Source organism: Panthera tigris, chromosome B2 (assembly GCF_018350195.1).
Source record: "Panthera tigris isolate Pti1 chromosome B2, P.tigris_Pti1_mat1.1, whole genome shotgun sequence".
In the NCBI taxonomy this organism is placed as follows: Eukaryota; Metazoa; Chordata; class Mammalia; order Carnivora; family Felidae; genus Panthera; species Panthera tigris.
Window position 1 is genome coordinate 50,953,613 of NC_056664.1, and position 16,107 is coordinate 50,969,719.

The following is a 16,107-nucleotide window of genomic DNA, read 5'->3' on the forward strand; positions in this document are numbered from 1 at the left end:
TATATTAATGTTTTGGGGCCATCTCAAGAAGAATAGCACGGTCATAACCACTGTCAGGTGAGGAATGCAGTAGAATAGCAGTGGAGAAAATTGGAAACTAAAGAGTGTATATTCTAAAATCCCACTCCCATATCACAGGTAGCAACATTGGTGTTTATTTCCTACTATTTGTTAGTGTCCAATGTGTTTTTTATCATTATAATCTTATTATACTTATAATTTTTATTATAATTATTTATTATGGTAAAGTATCCATAACAAAATGCATCATTTTAACCATTTTTAGGTGTACATTTTAGTGGTGTTGAGTATCTTCGCACTGTGGTGCAGCCATCACCTCCCGCCATCTCCAGAACTTTTTCATTTTCCAAACTGAAATTCTGTTAATTCTTCCACAATAATTTTATTTTTATTTTTTTAATTTTTAAGGTTTATTTATTTTTGAGAGGGAAAGAGAGTGAGAGAAAGCAGGGAAGAGGCAGAGAGGGGGGAGACACAGAATCCAAAGCAAGCTCCAGGCTTTGAGCCGTCAGCACAGAGCCCGACGTGGGGCTTGAACTCACAAGCAGTGAGATTATGACCTGAGCCAAAGTCGGGCACTTAACCGACTGAGCCATCCAGGTGCCCTTAAAATAATTTTAATTCCATTAAAAATAACTCCCTATCCCCCCTCCAGTCCTTGGCAACCACCAACTAGTCCCTTCTTGCTTTTTAATGAGTCTATTCTTTTAAAGACATTCTTTGGGATAACATCTTCTATCTGTTGGAGGTAATTCTATTCTTAGGAGTGGTAATGAATGCAAATGATCATTCATGATATTTTTGGAGACCCAGTTATGCTCATGCATCCACAATGGTTAAGGTCTTGTTTATTCACTGGGTCATTCATTCATTCAACAACAAATTGTTGCATCATATGTTGCCCTGGATTTCCCTGAGAGCAGAGCCTATATACACCTATATAGGTATACGCCTCTATGGGAGGTGTATTTGGGAAGTGATCGCAGGGAAGAGTGAGAGGCCAGAGGACTGAAAAAGAACAGAGAGAAAGACAGCACAAGGATGCATTAAGAAGTTGCCTAGCACTGTGGGCTGCTGTGCCTCAGCCCTCTGGATCTCTTGAGAAGCTTTCTGAAATGGATCTCATATAACTGTCCACTGACCAAGAGTGGCCCCACAGGCACTAACACCCTGGCTTCTGGCTTGTGTATTCTTGTGAGTCAAGTAGGTTCTCCCAGGATTCCACACCTTGGGCCAGTGACGTACTGACAGATTTTACCTGCACAATGTAGGTGAAAGTTTGCACAGAACTGGGGGCTGAGGTGATGACTAGAGCAAGGGATACGCATATGTGGTGCTCCAGACACAGACATTGAACTAGGCACTGGACTGGAGCCATAATGGTGAGCAAAAGAAGGCAGGGGCCCTTTCTCCTGGGACTTACAGATGGTGACAGCAGACAGGAGCATGGGGGCAGTGGCAGAACTGTTATGCTGGATACTCATGACCCTGATGACTATGCATGGGCCATGCAACCACTTGAGAATAGCTGCTGGGCACCGTACTAGGCAGATGGGTGAATACACTGAGGAACCAGAAGACATAGGCTCAGCCTCACGAATCTGGTGGGAAAGGCCCTGACAAACAAATAATTCCCACCAAACAATGAACTACCATTGTAACAGGTGCTGTGAATGAGAAGTTGGCCATATTTGGAGAGGCATAACAGGGGTTCTGGTAAAGTCAGTTGTGTCAGGACAGGTTGGAAGTTTTCTTCATAGAAACTATATCTAATCTGAGACCTGAAGGATGATGCACTATTAAATAAGCATTAATCAGACATTATAGCTCAGCTGCTAGGAATGCCCTGTAAATTATTACCTTTTTTTTTTTTTTTCTCAAATTGCTCACAGTCCGGTTGGGGAGATGAATGATGATTACATCATCAGAAAAAGACTAACTAGACTTAGGTATAATGGAAGCAAAGGGAAGCAGCCCCAAGAAGCTGGTGACGTTTCAGCACAGGAGATCATGTTTGGCATGGTCCTGAAGGCTTTGGAGGTATTTTCTGGGTGAGTCAGGTAAAGGACTCCATTAAAATGTGTTTCTCCAATGGGCAGAGGAAATTGCAGTGCAATTCATAAGACCTTAAAGAGAATTTCAAGTGTAGCTTTTACTTTTTTTAAGTTTATTTATTTATTTTGAGACAGAGGGAGAGAGAGAATCCCAAGCAGGCTCTGTGCTGAAGTGGGGCTCAAACTCACAAACCGTGGGATCATGACGTGAGCCAAAATCAAGAGTCAGTTGCTTAACTGACTGTGCCACTCAGGTGCCCTTACCTTTTACTTTTAGGATAAACTTTTTATTTATTTATTTTAAAAAAAATTTAATGTTTATTTTTTTCCTTTTGAGAGAGAGAGAGAGAGAGAGAGAGAATGGGGGAGGGGCAGAGAGAGGGGAGACACAGAATCCAAAGCAGGCTCCAGGCTCTGAGATGTCAGCATAGAGCCTGATGCAGGGCTTGAACCCATGAACCTCGGAGATCAAATGTGTTTATTATCACAGGGTATCAGGAAAAAATGTTTTAGTTATCTGTTGCCATTTAGGAATTTAGGCCCAGTATGTTGAGAGAGATTCTAATTTCAAGACAAGAAAAAAAAAAATCACCTTTTCATGTGATATAGCCTAATCTCTAAATGTTGGTAACTAATTTGTTTTCAACATTGCCCATGGCAACAAAACACAAAACACATGTTTTGCAACTCCTACTCTGCAGTGTCTTCGGGCATCAGGGTCATATCCACCTAATGGCCACATAGTTGCACTGCAGTTAAAGGGGCTTGAAGGAAATTTGCTTCTTTCAGTGCTGACCTTGAAAACTGTAAAGTACAAGGCTGACCCAATGACAAGGTCCCAAAGAAGAACTCAGCAGGAGGGAAGTGGGGGTCTGGCCTCAGTTTTGATCTCACAATGGCAAAGGTTAGGTCTGGAGAAGCATGGGACTGGGGTGACACCCATCAGGACCATGCTAGCTTAGTCCTCTGCTGTGGAAAACACAGCTGAGCCCATGAGTGTGGACCTGGAGGGCTACCTCTCATGGCTTCAGCAACTGCATTCTTGAGCAGTGTATCATCCTATGGGGTTTATGGCCATAGCCTTTTAATTTATTTTTATTATTTTTGAGTGTGGGGGGGAGGTGCAGAGAGAGAGGGAGACAGAAAATCAGAAGCGAGCTCCACACTGACAGCAGTGAGCCAGATATGGGGATCAAACCCACAAACTGTGGGATCACAACCTGAGCTGAAGTCTGATGCTCAACCGACTGAGCCACCCAGGTGCCCCACAGCCATAATCTTTTGATAGGGTTTAAGGCTGTTTCATGACACAAATTAGGAAATATTTCACCTGACATCTCTTAAACAATCATTCTAACTTCTAAAGCAGGAAAAGAGGCTAAGATTATCCCGTTCTTGTGTCTTTTTGATGTTTGCCAGACCAAGTTTTCACAGACATGATAACATAATTTGAGTGAATATGGATAGTCAATGTCAATCTCTCCACCAATAGGACCCCTCTCTGGCTCCTGTACCCTTCCACTTAGATTTGGTCTGGCAGATGTTTCAAGGCTAATGTAAATTGTGCATTTCTGTGAAGCATTTCTGTGAAAGTTCTCTGAATGCCTGATTCCCTTCTGTTGGCGCATCCTCCTGCATAAAGTGTTTCCATGTACAACAGCCATTGGGTCCACAGTTGGTCAATTATTGTTTTGTTTTTTTTTAATGTTAATTATTAAAACATTTTTTTAATGTTTATTTTTTACTTTTGAGAGAGAGACAGAGTGCCAGTGGGGGAGGGGCAGAGAGAGAGGGGGAGACACAGAATCTGAAGCAGGCTCCAGACTCCGAGCTGTCAGCACAGATTCCAGTGTGGGGCTCAAACCCATGAACTGTGAGATCATGACTTGAGCTGAAGTTGGGTGCTTCACTGACTGAGCCGCCCAGGTGCCCCAAGTGTTTACTTATTTTTGAGAGAGAGAGAGAGCACACGCAAGTGACAGAGGGGCAGAGAGACAGGGGGACAGAGGATCCAAAGTGGGGGCTCCAATTCATGACCTGTGACATCATGACTTGAGCTAAAGTTGGGCGCTTAACCAACTGAGCCACCAGGCACCCAAAATGTTTACTTATTTTTGAGACACACACACACACACACACACACACACACACACACACACAGAACACGGTAAGCAAGAGAGGGGCAGAGAGACAGGGGACAGAGGATCTGAAATGGGGCCTCAAACTCAGGACCCATGAGATCATGACCTGGGCTAAAGTTGGATGCTTAACCGACTGAGCCACCCAGGCACTCTCTTGGTCAATTAGTTTTAAAAGTCAGTTAAAGGTGTAACAAGAGCAATTTCTGTCCTGTTTGAAGGAAGGTATAAGAACAAACAATAAACTCATACTCCAAAGTGTCCTATGTAAACCAGGTGGTCAAAAAAATTCTGTTTTTGTGACCCTTAGAAGTAATTTAAGATGGGGCTAGGAAGTTGAAGAGGAGAGTAAAGAGGATCAAAGAGAGAGGATTCTTATGGAGAAAGTTCTTGGAGAGCTGTGACATTTCCCCTTTAATTTAGTAGGGGGAGAGGTGTGCTTTATCACTTCCCAATCCAAGTGAAAAAGGCTTTGAGGCAGTCACCTAAGCTTGATGTGTGTTCTCTGGGTTTCAGTGAGCTAGTGACTCTGAGGATGACTGTTCAGATGTACACTGCACAACTGTAAGGTGCCATCCACACAGATGACAATGTGTATAATCTGTACAACTGTACTTGGAGACCCTAGGTGTTGACAAGCTCTTATGGCTAGAACTCTAAGCTGTTCTTTCACCAACATTGGGACAAGGAGGTGAGTTTTTCTGGTTTGTTGTTTGGATTCATGTGAGGGAGCTGGCCTAGAGTCTTCTTAAGAAGGACCACCAAGAAAGGGCCTTCTGGAGAGTTCTTCAGACTAGCAGCCTGAGGGTTGAGTGTAGGCAGTGAGAGCAGGCAGGCAGAGGAATGATCGCTTTCATCATGTGCTTTTCAGTGGGGATTTGCAATGGGGAGAATACCTCATGACAGACTCAACCCTGTACACCCAAGACCAACGGGCAGCCATGCCAGGTTGCGGACGTATTATCCATGGAAGACTGTGCCCTTTGTCTTAACCTGCTTGTCCCAGGCCCAACCCTGGAGGGGATGGAAAGGCAGTTAGTAAGGGGAGGCACTGAAAGAGGATGGACATCCACCTGTCCTAATGGCCCTTGTGTCCCCGACTCCCAAGACCTTGGGTTTCGTGGCCTAAATCAAGCCTCAGCTCAGGGAGGGGGAAAATATGGAATTTTGTTATTAAACTAAACTGATTATTTTAATTACTAAAACAAGGCTTTCCTTAAGACCAAAGGTGATCTCAGGACATTTCACACCCAGAGTGACTGGGAGGGCTGCTTGAGGCTTCACATAAGGACAGGAAAGAATCAGCCCACTCAGTGTGTACATTAGAGGCGATGGCAGAGACAAATTCTCTTTGGGCCCTGCAGAGTGCCAAGCCTTCTGTGACCAGAACACATGGGAAATCTTTCCAAGAGATGCCTACCCATACTGGAGATACTTTATTTTAACTTGACACATAGAGATACTCACCCCCAATCTTTTGACATAGAGCCAAGGCCTTCTGTGTGAGCACAGGTAGATGGACCTTTATTAAATTCACGCACAAAACGTCAATTGTGAATTCAATTTTGGTTTCCTTATTTTGGACAGAAAAATTTTCAAACCTTGCCAAGCAACCTGAATATAATTGTACATGCATATGACTTCTTTTCTCTTGTCTTCTACAGTTGTCTCACCCATGCGCATTTTTAGATACTTGCATTTATTGGGTCTTTTGAAAGCCTTCAATGTAGCATTTCATGGGAACAGTTTACTTTTTGGACTCCTATTTCATTGGTTTACATAATGTTTAATTAAGTTATGTAATTCAATAACAAGTGCTACTGGCATAAACAGGTTTGGGAACACACCCAGCTGCCTCTTGGTAAACACACAGCTGAACCTGTGGGAGCAGAAGCACATGGGTGTGCTGGATAGTAGCCACCACCTCGTGTACCCTGATCATTGGTCTGTATGTCTCACAGAGAGTATGCAGAGCACAGGATTTTCTGGTGAGGTGGTCAGTGGAGGTCGGGTGGGTGAGCCATCCACTTTTGAGGCGCAAAGTTGGAAGTAACCAGCATGCAAAAGGTACCATTCACTGGGTCCCTACTATATGCCTGGTGGGGCCCTGGACACTTCACACACATAAGCCCATTTAGCTTTCAGAGATATTATTTCCCTCTATTTTACAGTCGAGAAAAGTGGAGTCTCCATACATTAAGTAATTTACCTTGGGTCACTAAATGGAATAGTCAGCATTTCTCAACCTAATGTGCAAATGAATTCCCTGGGAGGTGTGATTTAAGATGCACACTTTGATGGAGTAGGTCTCCGGTGGGGCCTGAGAGTCTGCATTTCTAACAGGCTCTCAGATCCTGTTGATACTGCTGGTCTGCAGACCATGCATTGGGTGCCTCAGTCCTACCCCTGAGATTCTGACTTACTTGTTCTGAGATGGAGCACAGGCATCACTGTTTTCTAAAATCTTTCCAGGGAACTTTTTAAAATTTTTTTTATTTTTTTAAATTAAAAAAATTTTTTTTTCAATATATGAAGTTTATTGTTAAATTGGTTTCCATACAACACCCAGTGCTCATCCCAAAAGGTGCCCTCCTCAATACCCATCACCCACCCTCCCCTCCCTCCCACCCCTCAGTTTGTTCTCAGTTTTTAAGAGTCTCTTATGCTTTGGCTCTCTCCCACTCTAACCTCTTTTTTTTTTTTTTTCCTTCCCCTCCCCATGGGTTTCTGTTAAGTTTCTCAGGATCCACATAAGAGTAAAACCATATGGTATCTGTCTTTCTCTGTATGGCTTATTTCACTTAGCATCACACTCTCCAGTTCCATCCATGTTGCTACAAAGGGCCATATTTCATTCTTTCTCATTGCCACGTAGTACTCCATTGTGTATATAAACCACAATTTCTTTATCCATTCATCAGTTGATGGACATTTAGGTTCTTTCCATAATTTGGCTATTGTTGAGAGTCCTGCTATAAACATTAGGGTACAAGTGCCCCTATGCATCAGTACTCCTGTATCCCTTGGGTAAATTCCTAGCAGTGCTATTGCTGGGTCATAGGGTAGGTCTATTTTTAATTTTTTGAGGAACCTCCACACTGTCCAGGGAACTTTTTTAAAAAAAAAACATTTATTTATTATTGAGAGACAGAGAGAGACAGAGCATGAGCGTGGGAGGGCAGAGAGAAAAGGAGACAGAATCCGAAGCAGGCTCCAGGCTCTGAGCTATCAGCACAGAGCCCGACGCGGGGCTTGAACTCACAAATTGTGAGATCATGACCTGAGCCGAAGTTGGATGCTTAATCAACTGAGCCACCCAGGCATGCCCCAGGGAACTTTTTTTTAAAGCTCACTTATTTTTGAGAGAGAGAGAGAGAGAGAGAGAGAGAGAGCAAGCAAGCAGGGGAGGAGCATAGAGGGAGAGGGAAAATCCCAAGCAGGCTCTGTGCTGTCAGTGTAGAGCCCAATGCTGGGGTTTGATCTCATGAGAGATGATGAACTAAACCAAAATCAAGAGTTGGAGGCTTAACTGACTGAGCCACTCAGGTGCTCCTCCAGGGAAATTTTACACACCGAGGACAGGTGATGAGTAGCTTGGACCCCAGTGAGGGCAGGAAAGTTGGACACCTGGACTGATAGATACTTAATTTTGAATACTGCAGCTAAATAGAGTGTTTTAAAAACATAAGACTAATAACATTTGAAACAATATAAAAGTTCATAAAATAAAACTTAAAACTCCTCCATTCCCTACATAACATGAAGAATTTTCTTAAAACTCAAATTAAACCATCCTTGCATACACCTATGTGACAATATTGCAATTCAGTGACATGTCACAAGCTTTTTTCATCGTTGGTACACGCAGAACTATTTCGTCCTTAATGACACTGCATTGCATCCTCTAGCGTGGTTAAGTCAGAATTCATCTCACCAATCTTTTACAGGAACACATTCAGTTGATTCTAATTTTTCAGTTTTATAGGTAACACTTTGTGTACATATCCATGGTTAGGTTGTTTTGTAGAATGGACTTCTAGATGTGGAATTCCTGGGTTATTTAAATATTTATTCTCAAATTGACCCCCACAAGGCTCACCAAATTACATTCCCACCATCACGTATAGAAATACCTCTTCCCCACCACCTTGCAACTACTGGGTATTATCAATCTTTTCAATGTTAACCGATCTAATGTAAGAGACATGGATCCCAATGATGCTTTAGTTTGCATGTCATAATGAATGTATGAAGATGAATGTCTCTTCATATGTTTATTGGACTTAAGCATTTCTCCTTTGGATTTGCCCCTTTAGTTATGTGGTTGCTTACCATATTATATTAATCTTTTGTCTACAATTTATGCTACAATTTTCTTTCATGACTTCTGAATTTTCTTTTTATTTAAGAAAGTAACTTATCCCAAGATTATAAAATAGTCACTGGTTTTTCCATCTACTACTTGGATAGACTTGTCATTCATTAATCTTTCCAGTCAGAATTGAAGACAGGAACTCTTGAAGTAGAACTCTTACTTTGTTTCTTTTGCTTCTGAAATACCATTCTCAGCACTATTCATGGAGCAGGCCATTGTCACTCCTGGATTTGAAATACCCCCTGTATCAGATAATCAATCTCACACAGTCTGGTCTCTTCCTTCCACCTCTTTCTTTATTTTCTGTTTTAATTTCTGCAGTTTCACAGGACTTTTAGAAAGACAACTCTTTCCTTGTTATTCTTTTTTTTTTAACGTTTATTTATTTTTGAGAGAGAGAGATAGACAGAGTGGGAGTGGGGGAGGGGCAGAGAAAGAGGGAGACACAGAATCCCAAGCAGGCTCCAGGCTCTGAGCTGTCAGCACAGAGTGCCACACAGGCTTGAACCCATGGACCATGAGATCATGACCTGAGCCTAAGTCAGCACTTAACTGACTGAGCCAGCCAGGCACCCCTTTCCTTGTTATTCTTTTTTTTTTTTTAATGTTTATTTATTTTTGAGACAGAGAGAGACAGAGCATGAATGGGGGAGCATCAGAGAGAGAGGGAGACACAGAATCTGAAACAGGCTCCAGGCTCTGAGCTGTCAGCACAGAGCTTGATGCAGGGCTCGAACTCACAGACCGTGAGATCATGACCTGAGCCGAAGTCAGACTGAGCCACCCAGGCGCCCCCTTTTTCTTGTTATTCTTTAGTTTTTCTTCTTTTTTAAACAAATTTCTTCTCTACGATGAATTTAAAATTCCCATGTCAGGTTCTAAGGAAGCCTAACTGGATTTTTTTTTTTTTTTTTTTTACTGAAATTGCATTTTAATCCACTAATGTGGATTCTTTTTTTTAAAGAGTAACCTGTTTTTTAACGTTTATTTATTTTTGAGTCAGAGAGAGACAGAGCATGAACGGGGGAGGGGCAGAGAGAGAGGGAGACACAGAATCGGAAGCAGGATCCAGGCTCTGAGCCATCAGCTCAGAGCCTGACATAGGGATCGAACTCATGGACCGCGAGACCGTGACCTGAGCTAAAGTCAGACGCTTAACTGACTGAGCCACCCAGGCTCCCCTCACTAATGTGGATTCTTATAGCATTTTTAGTATTTGGTGTCCCACGCGGAAATAAGATATGTCTTTCCATATATATATAAATATGTATGGAGATATATATATGGATATATATATGGATATATAAAATATATATATATATATTTTTTTTTCTTTACAAACATAGATCTTACACGTTTCTTGTTAAGTTTATTCCTGGGTGAAATATATATATTGTGACATCTCTTTCCAAATCATCATTCTAATTGATTATTGAGACTAAACTGATTTAAATATATTTATCTCCTGGGGTGCCTGGGTGGCTCAGTTGGTGAAACATCTGACTGTTGGTTTCAGCTCAGGTCATGATCTCTTGGTTTTGTAAGCTTGAACCCCACATTGGACTCTACTCTGGCAGTGTGGGGCCTGCTTGGGATTCTCTCTCTCTCCCTGTCTCTCTGCCCTTCCCACACTCACATTGTCTCTGTCTCTCTCAAAATAAATAAATAAACTTTTAAAAAATTGAAAAAAATATATATTTATCTCCTAATTATCCATTTTACTAGGCTCATAAGGCCTAAAAATTTAATTGCTTGTCTTAGTACATTTTTTCAAATATGAAATTAATGAGTATGCAAGAAAAAACCCCAGAAATGTAGAAAAAACTACCCCGACAACCAAGGACAATTATTATCATTTTACTTGTATCAGTTTTCATTCTTTTTTTTTGCATAGCTTCTGCCACATAATTGTAATCACAGTTTAATTAACTGGTATATATATATATATATATATATATATATATATACACACATATATGTGTATATACACATGTATATGTGTGTGTATATATATATATATATACATATATGTGTGTGTATATATATATATATATATATATATATATATATATATATATATATTTATTTTGGGAGGAGTGGGGAGGGGCAGAGAGAGAGAGAGAGAGAGGGAGAGAATCCCAGTCAGGCTTCATGCTCAGTGCAGAGCCCAACACAGGGCTCTACCCCACCACTGTGAGATCATATGAAGCATTTTCTTAAAACTCAAATTAAACTATGCTTGCATACACCTATGTGACAATATTGTAACTCAGTGACATGTTACTTACCAAACCGAAATCGAGACAAATGCTCAACAGACTGAGCCACCCAGGTGCCCCTAACTGGTGTGCTTTTTGAAAGAATAAGTGCATTCAATATGCCAACACTGTTGTACTGGAAGTTTGTTTTATAAAGAACCATGTGCTTGTCACTAATGGGCAGAAACGCTAATGTAACTTCTGCTACTCAGATTATTGGGTTCAGTCTCTCCTTCTGCTGCCAGCCTGGCTTGCTGGCATTTATACCAGCCAATTATAGCCCAGCGTCATGGAGCCCTCTCTCCCTCACACCACACATAGCTGCTGACCTCATCGCACACTCAGCCATTCCATTTCAGGCCTCTGCCGGATTCACTCTTATCGCACAGGGGACATTGAGGTTGCTAGGAGTTTTTAATTCCATTTGAGAAGCAAGCTAGATCATGACATAGTCAAGATTTCCAAAGAAGTTGTTAGAAAACCATTTCTCACATGGCTCTCGTCGACATAAACATAAATATGGTTTGGGTTTGGATGGGTTGTTTGCTGCTTCTTCTGTATTACTTTAAATTTGATTTCCTCACATGTTCATTTTGTGACTTATGCAGATTGCTCTTTATTCCTTCAGCTCTCTACTCATTCACCTTAACAATGAGGATTTCCTTGGCCTAATTATATAAAATAGGAATCCCCATCCTGACACCCCGGCCAGATAAGTCCTTCACATACACAGGCCTGGAGCAAGTGTGAAGGGAGGTCCACATACCATATGTCTCAGTATGTTAAAGGCCCAGCAGGACTTCATGTATACATGTGACCGCCTTGTCAGCCCGTCCTAGCTCCCTCCACACTCCTTCCCCAAAAGCCACCTTTGGCGTCTCCTTGGGCCTGGAGGTACACACACTTGATTTTTTCTTCTTATATGATGATTATGCATTTTTTGGACGTGTTATTTTTATGGCTTAAAACCCCAACTATAGGGGCGCCTGGATGGCTCAGTGGGTTAAGCATCTGACTTCAGCTTAGGTCATGGTCTCATGGGTCATGAGTTCAAGCCCCACATCAGGCTGTGTGCTCATAGCTCAGAGCCTGGAGCGTGCTTCAGACTCTGTGTCTCCTTCTCTCTCTGCCATTAGCCTGCTCATGCTCTCTCTCTGTCTCTCTCTCAAAAATAAATAAACATTAAAAAAAAACCCAACTATATCTTTTTTTCCATTAGTTTATCTAGTTGATTGTTGCTGCTTAATAAGAGATATTTCTAGCCACCTCTGAATATGACTTTGTCCTTCTGTTCCACCCTTCCTTTTCCTTTTCCAGGTAAAGACAACCTTTTTCAAATCCCCTTGGCCATGTGACTACATTCTGGCTAATAAGATGGCAGCAGAAGCGGGATGTGGGACTTCTAGAAGTCTCCTTCCTAGGAGGGAAAGAGGGAAAAAACACATCTTTCATTTTGAAAAAGATGTTCTTATTCAAGGTAAATGATTAGCTTCCTCTTTGTTTTCTCTTCTGGTTATTATACTAGTCAAGTATCCTAAGTCTTTTTGAACGAATCTTAATTTGCGTTTCTCTAGAAAACTATCTGAAAAAGTTATATAGATTTTTAAGCTTACTGACTAGTATGCTCTTCAAGTGGTTTTATTCCCTACTTCATTTATAACTATAGACTCTTTTTTATCCATAATGTTACTTATACATTATCTCTTTTGGTGTGATCGTTTACCAGGTTAGATTTAGTAATTTTATTACTTTCCAACTTTTTATTTTTTTTAAGATATCTATTTATTTATTTAAAGTAGGCTCCCCACCCAACATGGGGCTCACAACCCTGAGATCAAGAGTCACATGCTCTACCAACTGAGCATATTTGACTTTTATTTTTTTTTTTATTTTTATTTTTTTTTTAATTTTTTTTTTCAACGTTTTTTATTTATTTTTGGGACAGAGAGAGACAGAGCATGAACGGGGGAGGGGCAGAGAGAGAGGGAGACACAGAATCGGAAACCAGCTCCAGGCTCCGAGCCATCAGCCCAGAGCCTGACGCGGGGCTCGAACTCACAGACCGCGAGATCGTGACCTGGCTGAAGTCGGACGCTTAACCGACTGCGCCACCCAGGCGCCCCTTGACTTTTATTTTTAATTGCTATTCGTTTTTTCTTTCAATTTCTCATTTGGTTGGTTTCTGCCTTTATCTTCCTTATTTCCTTCCTTTCTTACCTTTTTTCTTTGATTTTATTTGTTATTTTTTGGTTTCTTGAATTTTGTGCTAGATCCATTTATTTTCAATTTTCCTTATTTTCCAATATATACACTTACAAGCATATATTTTTCTTTAGGTATGATTTTGGCTACTTGAAATAGCAGGTGTAAGGCACTTAGAAATGTTGAGGCACATGGTAGGCACAACTTTTTAAAAGTGGGCTTTCATGTGTCACGTAAAAGTCTTTAAAATTAAAAGAACTGTTTAAATTATTGCCTTCACTAAATATTTTCCTAGTCACATTTCCATATATATTTACATTTCCTGTAACCAAATTAAAGAAGAAATCCTTTTTTTTTCTTTTTAAAATATTTATTTTGTATGCTTTTAAAAATTAAAGACTTTTCCTTTAGAGCAGTTTTAGTCAGGCTCACAACAACAATGAGAGGAAGGTAGAGGGATTTTCCTTATGCCTCCTGCTCCCACACATGCCTACCTCTCCCTTTACCAACCCCAACCAGAGTGGTGCGTTTGCTACAGTTGATAAACCTACACTGACATGGTTAAGCACCCTAAGTCCATACTTTACATTAGGGTTCACTCTTGGTGTTGTACATTCTATGGGGTAATTTTTTTTTCCTATGGGATATTTTTAATTGTTGTTTCTTTTTAATTCCTTCTCAATCTTGGCTGTTTGTCAGAATTACCCAGGAAGCTTGTTACCTGATACCAAGGCTCCAACTCAAATACTATCAGAATCTCTAAGCATTAGACCCAGACATTGCACATTTTAAAGCTCTCCAGATGATTCCCAGGTATAGCCAAGGCTGAGATTTACATCTATCTCTATTTTCTGTCCCATCTTTCCTAATCATAAGCCACAGCCCTTCAGAACTCTTAGAAGTCTAATAAAAATGGGTGGATGTAAATGTAATGCAGAAATTTTAATAACTTACATAACACTCTGGCAATATTTACTCATTGACATTGGAAATCTGTAATACATAATTGAACATTACTCCAAATATATATTAATAAATGAGTTTCCTCAGCAATTTGGGACAGATAGTTTCCTCAGCAATTAAAGGGTGAATAGATTTTCAGGCTAGTTCAGAAAAGCCTGTATAACCCACAATGTAGCTTAAATGGTTATTTAAACAGAAATGTATTAGGCACAATTGAATTAAGGACACTGTTTTCAAGGCTGGTGATCAAATAAAATCAGTTCTAATTAGAAAACAAAGTAAAGAGAGGGTAGGATTTCCCATATATATAAATGCTATAATTATTTTCCTAGTCCCTGAAAGGGGCATCCTGGTGTGGTACAAGCAGAGTTATCATCTCGAGCTGAGAAATAGAGGATTTCAAGTCCAGTTTGATTACCTGCCGTTTAGATGAAATTTGGGCAGAAGTCTAAACTCTCTGAGCCTTAGTATCTTTAAATGCAAAATGGGGACAACCTATCTTGAGGGAATGTTTCAGAGGTTACATTGTGTTGAGAAGGTGCTTGGTAGATCCTTTCTATGAGACCACTCACATTGCTTCTTATTTATCATTATATTAAACCTAAGATGGGGTGCCTGGGGGGCTCCATCAGTTGAGCGTCTGACTTCGGTTCAGGTTATGATCTCACAGTTCATGAGTTGGAGCTCCATATCGGGCTCACGCTGGCAGCACAGAGTCTGCTTTGCATTCTTTGTTCCCCTCTCTTTCTGTCCCTGCCGCACTGTGCTCTCTCTCTCAAAAATAAAATGAACATTAAAAAAAATTAAACTTAAGATATCCCTTTTTTTCTTTGCTGCAGTGATATCTCCAGGGCTATTCACTAAGCATGATGAATTGTATAACCAGGAAGGAAGAAAGAAATGCTGTGGTGGTTGCTGCTGATCTCAGGCCAGCTAGGGTTACTTTTTAGCTGAGCCTCAAGGAGGCATTGCGCAACCAGACTTTCTTATGTGCCGCTTCTTTAAAGGTGAAAAGTCAAGTCACACTCTTCTGTGATCTCTGTTTTCTTTGTAAAAGTTTGTATAAATCTTATAATGCATATAGGCACGCTTTCTCTTCTCTGACTGTTTTTCTGGCCAGTTTGAATTCGTGATTAAGATATGCCCAGAGTAGCTTCCCCCGCCCCCCAGGTTGTCACAAAAGGAGTCATTCTGTGAGTAGTAGAAAACTTATATACCAGCAATTCACTCCTAAGACTGTAAAGCTGGCCCGAATTGAGGATAATTGATGCCATCCCAGAGCCATTGTGGGGTTGTCCTCTAAATTAAAAGCAGAATGAGGTATAAAGGAACTGCTTAATTTATATTTGTGCCTAAGACTTATAAGAGACAGAAAGAGTGAGAAGCCTTCATAGTGACTGAATTACAGTATTGGGTTGTACTTTGATTGTGGAATGCCAAATTCATGCACAACTGTGGTCCAAATTTACATAGCTAATAAGTTTTACTGGTCTGAGTGATCAGCTGTGAATGAGTTTGTCCAGAAAAGTTTAAAATACTAACTCGTTGGTCCCTCACAGAAATGGTTTGCGGACCCCTGGTCTAGAAAATATGCGGGCAGCTCTGAGAAAAGAGGTCAAGAAGACCGAGAGCCTGAAATGTCTCAGCACTGCCACAGACCTTTGCCCATTCACTGTTTCATTTAGTCCCAACAAGTGAGCAGGATAAGAGGTATTTCCCCCATTTTCACAGGGGCAAAAAATGTTGTTCTCAAGATGAGAAATCAAAGTCTACATGGCTAGTGAATGTGGGGCTTGAATTAAAGTCCAAGTCAGTCTGATGCCAAAGTTCTTTTATTTCTTTCAACAATATTTCTTCCTTCTGGGTACGCAATGTCAAAAAAGAAGTTCAGTTTCTGAATTTATGTACAGTGAGGTGTGGCTCAAGTTCAAGAACACTAATAGCGGGCATTCAAGCAAAGGAGGCCGTGAGGAACTGAAGGCAGGGTCCTAGACTAATGTTAGAAATAAGGATTCTGGAATCTTGGTGAGGCAAGAAGCAATCAATAGGATGTGTGTTCAGAGGCTTGAGGGTGAAAATAGGCTAGGGGAGGAAAC

The 16,107-nt window shown here is 40.9% G+C and overlaps 1 protein-coding gene and 1 long non-coding RNA gene across 8 annotated transcripts in view; one reads left to right on the plus strand and one right to left on the minus strand.

The window, feature by feature from the left end:
* Positions 1-16,107, minus strand: part of KLHL31 (kelch like family member 31) — a 196,247-nt gene that overhangs the window by 135,644 nt on the left and 44,496 nt on the right. The gene's annotated exons all lie outside the window — the stretch shown is intronic.
* Positions 975-14,994, plus strand: LOC122238656. Of its 2 annotated transcripts, none has more exons than XR_006217693.1 (3): positions 975-1,215; positions 12,164-12,323; positions 14,851-14,994. It is a non-coding gene; the product is annotated as an uncharacterized LOC122238656 (long non-coding RNA). The 2 variants fall into 2 exon arrangements; XR_006217692.1 differs by lacking the exon at positions 975-1,215 and adding an exon at positions 1,920-2,072.